This window comes from Anomaloglossus baeobatrachus, chromosome 2 (genome assembly GCF_048569485.1).
Source record: "Anomaloglossus baeobatrachus isolate aAnoBae1 chromosome 2, aAnoBae1.hap1, whole genome shotgun sequence".
Taxonomy (NCBI): Eukaryota; Metazoa; Chordata; class Amphibia; order Anura; family Aromobatidae; genus Anomaloglossus; species Anomaloglossus baeobatrachus.
The window spans coordinates 358,023,817-358,030,058 of record NC_134354.1 but is presented as its reverse complement, the minus strand read 5'-3'; the positions used below and the strand labels follow the sequence as shown (position 1 = coordinate 358,030,058).

At 40.7% G+C, this 6,242-nt stretch overlaps 1 non-coding gene across 1 annotated transcript; it reads left to right on the top strand.

The window, feature by feature from the left end:
• The first annotated feature begins 330 nt into the window (after positions 1 to 330).
• TRNAV-AAC (transfer RNA valine (anticodon AAC)) lies at positions 331 to 403 on the top strand. Its single transcript has one exon. It is a non-coding gene; the product is annotated as a tRNA-Val (tRNA).
• The last annotated feature ends 5,839 nt before the right edge of the window (positions 404 to 6,242 follow it).

Genomic DNA, 6,242 nt, shown 5'->3' with positions numbered 1-6,242 from the left:
CTTCCATCACAAAGAGAACTACGATTTTGGGTTTCTTTTTTATTGACCATTTTAGCAGAAAACATAATCCCATATTATAAAAATCCTATTTGTTTCAAAATATATAGTTCCCATAAATACAAAAGCAAAAGACCAAACTATGGAGAAAAAAGTAACACATTCAATATAAACTTCAATTTAAGCAAAATCCCTTTGTAGGAATAAAACTGGTAAAATATGTAATAATAATTGTAAATGTTTCATTAACCAAAAATACTTTCCTTCAGCAATAAAAAGGCCCCGTCAGTCACAATTCTGCTCTGCTAGCCAATACACAGTAACTTTTCGTCAGGTTTCATAGTGTAGTGGTCATCACGTCTGCTTAACACGCAGAAGGTCCTGGGTTCAATCCCCAGTGAAACCAATCTGTTCTTAGTGTTGAAATAATATGCTATCCAACTACAATATATGAAGTTCTCGGCTTTGTTGCCGAATTACGGGATGTTTTGGCTTCCATCACAAACAGAACTACAAATTATTTTTTTTTCCCCTGGCGGTCAAAACTCGTCTCTAAATGCCATTCCTTTGCAGGATTTCACAGGTTTCATAGTGGAGTCGTCATCACGTCTACTTCACACGCAGAAAGTCCTGGGTTCAATCCCCAGTAAAAACAAGTCGTTTTCGCTGTTGAAGTAATTTGCTATCAACCTGTAACAGATGGAATTCTTCGTTTTGTTGCCAACTGATAATATATTTTGGCTTCCATCACCAAGAGAACTACGATTTTGGGTTTATTTTTTATTGACCATTTTAGCAGAAAACATAATCCCATATTATAAAAATCCTGTTTGTTTCAAAATATATAGTTCCTTTAAATACAAAAGCAAACAACTAAACTACGTGGAAAAAAGTAACACATTCAATGTAATAAAAAAATTTTGTTTAAAAGAACTGAGAGTCCTCAGTGGTTGATACCTTGTAATGGCTAACTGAAAAGATGGTAATAATTGCAAGCTTTCGAGACTACTCAGGTCTCTTCATCAGGCATGGTATAACACAAAATCTGAAGAGTCACATATTTATACACAACAGGACATAGAATGGGGCAGTAAAAAAAAAAAGAACCAAAAAACAAGTTATATAAAACAGAACTGTCTCTATGGCAGGGGGCAAACTGTTGTGGCCATAAATTTTGCTGCAGTTCAGTGTGAAAGTTTTATTGTCCTCTGATAAGGGTCTGGTCCGGGCTGTGACACGCTCGGATGGTCAGAGGAGCACATCTTTTAACTGATGTAAAAAGACATGAATCCATGAGACACATTCATCCCTGCTCTGAATGTGTCAAAGGTCATCATAAGTTTGTATTCCCAAAGTCTCCTGTCTCTCTGGGACTTGAAGTTTCCTTTCAATACCAGCAATTTCATGTCCATGATGCTGTGGTCTGAGTTACAAAAATGTTTGGCCACAGGTAGATCCATCCTTTTTTCTCTAATTGTGTGGCGGTGAGAATTCATCCTTGTCCTGAGCTGTTGTCCTGTCTCCCCTACATACAGACCCCCAGTGGGACATTTGGTACATATAATTAAGTACACCACATTGGTTGTGGTGCAGCTGAAGGTACCTGGGATCTTGTAGTCCTGATGTGATCTGGGAATCTTTATCTTGTCCGTTGTCAATATTAATGGACAGGTCTTACATTTTTTCTGGTTGCAGGGAAATGTTCCTGTTGGTGTTGGAGAGGACAGGGAGCTTCTGACAATGATGCTTCTTAGATTTGGGGGCTGTCTAAAACACAGAAGTGGGGGGTCTGGAAAAATAGATTTTAACCGGGCATCTTTTTGCAGTAATGGTTGTAGTTTCCGTGCAGCTCCTCTAAACACCTCCAGATGTGGATTGTAGGTGACTACAAGAGGGACCCGGGTGTTTTCTTCTTTAGTTTTATAATGTAGGAGATGGTTTCTTGATATTCTGGTGGCTCTTGTAATCTGGTTTTCAATTGTTCTTGGGTGGTAGCCTTGATTCAGAAAGGTCTTTCTGAGGCCCTCAAGGTGATTGTCTCTATCTGTACTGTTGGAACATATCTGATTATACCTGATAGCCTGGCTGTATACAATAGAGTTTTTTATGTGTTTTGGATGAAAACTGTCCCATTTCAGGTATGTTGGACGGTCAATTGGCTTCTTGTACAGGGATGTCTCTATTTCATTGTTCCGTAGTTTAATGATGGTGTCCAAGAAGTTGATTTCCGTGCAGGAGTAGCTGAGTGTTAAGTTGATGGTGGGATGAAACTGATTAAAGTGTTCATGGAAGGTCTTCAGCTGCTCCTCAGACTCTGTCCAGATGATTAAAATATCGTCAATGTAACGGTAGTAGGCCAGAGGCCTGATAGGACAAGAGGATAAAAAGTCACTCTCAAGCTTGGCCATGAAAAGATTTGCATATTGTGGTGCCATTTTGCTTCCCATTGCAGTCCCAGTCTCCTGTAGATATATGTCATTGTCAAATGCAAAGTAATTATGGGTGAGGATGAATTTTGTAAGCTTCACCACAGAATTGGCATCAGTTCCTGTATTTTCGAGGAAAATTTTGCAAGCATTTAATCCATCCTGGTGTGGAATGTTCGAGTACAAGGATTCCACATCCATGGTGGCAAGGATGGTTCCCTCTGGAAGAGGACCTATTGCTGATAGTTTTTTCAATAGGTCAGTAGTGTCCTGGATGTAGCTGGTTGTATCCCTTACCAAGGGTTTAAGGATACCCTCTACCCATCCAGAGACTTGTTCAGTGAGGGTGCCCACACATGAAATGATGGGTCTTCCTGGGTTTCCAGATTTGTGAATTTTGGGAAGCATGTAGAATGTGCCTATTCTTGGACTCACCGGTATCAGTTCATCAGTTCTTATGGATATGTCAGGCAGACAAGAGGCCAACTTGTTAAGTTCCTTGTAATAGTCCTGTGTGGGGTCAGACTCCAATTTCTTATAGTAGCGTGTGTCCATCAGTTGTCTGTGTGCTTCCTTCATGTAGTCTGATCTGTTCATCATGACTATTGCACCCCCCTTGTCTGCAGGTTTAATGATGATTTCTTTGTTGGTTTTCAAAGATTTTATGGCCCTTCTCTCCTGGGCACTGATGTTGGATGGTTGCCTCCTGTGTGTGTCTAGGAAAGTGGATTTTACCAAATGTCTGAAAGTGTTTATATAGTTATCCAGATGAGGGTTGCGTCCTGGTGGAGGTGTCCAATCTGATCTTTTCTTGGTTGTCAAGATCCGTCTTCCTTCAGTCTGGGTGGATTCTGAAACATCTGCATCGCTAAAATATTCCCTTAGACGTAGTCTCCTGAAGTAATCTTCCATGTCGCTGCAGAGTTCAATTTTGTCTAGAGCTTTAGTAGGACAAAATGAGAGTCCTTTAGAAAGCACAGCAAGTTCCACTTTGTTTGGTTTGTAATCCGAGAGATTGATAACACAGTTAGATGCATTTTTGCCTTGAATGGAGTGGTTGTCCAAGTTGTCAGATTTTGGCTTTGTTCTCCACCTGTTTGTATTAAGTCCTGAGTTGAGGCGCAGTCTATGTAGCTTCTTTTCCTTGTTGTGGATCAGAAGGGTTCGTAGTCTGTAATAGTATTGTTGTACTTTTTGTTCTGTGCTTTCTGGTAGTGTCTTCCTTTGTGTTTCAAATTCTCTCTGGATTTTACTCTTGATGCTGTAGAAGACATGCAAAAGGTGGTTCCTTAGTCTCTCAGAAGTCCTGTGACAAAGGTTTTGTGCATAATGGGTATTGTAGGTATGTAGAATTGGGTTTGTAATCCAGAGTCCTTTGGGGATCAGATTCTCCTTTTTGCATTTGGATAAGAAAAATATGTCGCTGTCCAGTTGTGCGCGTTTCTTCAGAAGTAACTTTAGTTCCATAAAGATGCGGTACATTCTGGTATCCTCCATTTTGATACAAGTAAAATATATCTTTGTACCGTGTTAGCCAGTAGAGATAAAAAAATTTTGTTTAAAAGAACTGAGAGTCCTCAGTGGTTGATACCTTTTAATGGCTAACTGAAAAGATGGTAATAATTGCAAGCTTTCGAGACTACTCAGGTCTCTTCATCAGGCATGGTATAACACAAAATCTGAAGAGTCACATATTTATACACAACAGGACATAGAATGGGGCAGTAAAAAAAAAAAGAACCAAAAAACAAGTTATATAAAACAGAACTGTCTCTATGGCAGGGGGCAAACTGTTGTGGCCATAAATTTTGCTGCAGTTCAGTGTGAAAGTTTTATTGTCCTCTGATAAGGGTCTGGTCCGGGCTGTGACACGCTCGGATGGTCAGAGGAGCACATCTTTTAACTGATGTAAAAAGACATGAATCCATGAGACACATTCATCCCTGCTCTGAATGTGTCAAAGGTCATCATAAGTTTGTATTCCCAAAGTCTCCTGTCTCTCTGGGACTTGAAGTTTCCTTTCAATACCAGCAATTTCATGTCCATGATGCTGTGGTCTGAGTTACAAAAATGTTTGGCCACAGGTAGATCCATCCTTTTTTCTCTAATTGTGTGGCGGTGAGAATTCATCCTTGTCCTGAGCTGTTGTCCTGTCTCCCCTACATACAGACCCCCAGTGGGACATTTGGTACATATAATTAAGTACACCACATTGGTTGTGGTGCAGCTGAAGGTACCTGGGATCTTGTAGTCCTGATGTGATCTGGGAATCTTTATCTTGTCCGTTGTCAATATTAATGGACAGGTCTTACATTTTTTCTGGTTGCAGGGAAATGTTCCTGTTGGTGTTGGAGAGGACAGGGAGCTTCTGACAATGATGCTTCTTAGATTTGGGGGCTGTCTAAAACACAGAAGTGGGGGGTCTGGAAAAATAGATTTTAACCGGGCATCTTTTTGCAGTAATGGTTGTAGTTTCCGTGCAGCTCCTCTAAACACCTCCAGATGTGGATTGTAGGTGACTACAAGAGGGACCCGGGTGTTTTCTTCTTTAGTTTTATAATGTAGGAGATGGTTTCTTGATATTCTGGTGGCTCTTGTAATCTGGTTTTCAATTGTTCTTGGGTGGTAGCCTTGATTCAGAAAGGTCTTTCTGAGGCCCTCAAGGTGATTGTCTCTATCTGTACTGTTGGAACATATCCGATTATACCTGATAGCCTGGCTGTATACAATAGAGTTTTTTATGTGTTTTGGATGAAAACTGTTCCATTTCAGGTATGTTGGACGGTCAATTGGCTTCTTGTACAGGGATGTCTCTATTTCATTGTTCCGTAGTTTAATGATGGTGTCCAAGAAGTTGATTTCCGTGCAGGAGTAGCTGAGTGTTAAGTTGATGGTGGGATGAAACTGATTAAAGTGTTCATGGAAGGTCTTCAGCTGCTCCTCAGACTCTGTCCAGATGATTAAAATATCGTCAATGTAACGGTAGTAGGCCAGAGGCCTGATAGGACAAGAGGATAAAAAGTCACTCTCAAGCTTGGCCATGAAAAGATTTGCATATTGTGGTGCCATTTTGCTTCCCATTGCAGTCCCAGTCTCCTGTAGATATATGTCATTGTCAAATGCAAAGTAATTATGGGTGAGGATGAATTTTGTAAGCTTCACCACAGAATTGGCATCAGTTCCTGTATTTTCGAGGAAAATTTTGCAAGCATTTAATCCATCCTGGTGTGGAATGTTCGAGTACAAGGATTCCACATCCATGGTGGCAAGGATGGTTCCCTCTGGAAGAGGACCTATTGCTGATAGTTTTTTCAATAGGTCAGTAGTGTCCTGGATGTAGCTGGTTGTATCCCTTACCAAGGGTTTAAGGATACCCTCTACCCATCCAGAGACTTGTTCAGTGAGGGTGCCCACACATGAAATGATGGGTCTTCCTGGGTTTCCAGATTTGTGAATTTTGGGAAGCATGTAGAATGTGCCTATTCTTGGACTCACCGGTATCAGTTCATCAGTTCTTATGGATATGTCAGGCAGACAAGAGGCCAACTTGTTAAGTTCCTTGGAATAGTCCTGTGTGGGGTCAGACTCCAATTTCTTATAGTAGCGTGTGTCCATCAGTTGTCTGTGTGCTTCCTTCATGTAGTCTGATCTGTTCATCATGACTATTGCACCCCCCTTGTCTGCAGGTTTAATGATGATTTCTTTGTTGGTTTTCAAAGATTTTATGGCCCTTCTCTCCTGGGCACTGATGTTGGATGGTTGCCTCCTGTGTGTGTCTAGGAAAGTGGATTTTACCAAATGTCTGAAAGTGTTTATATA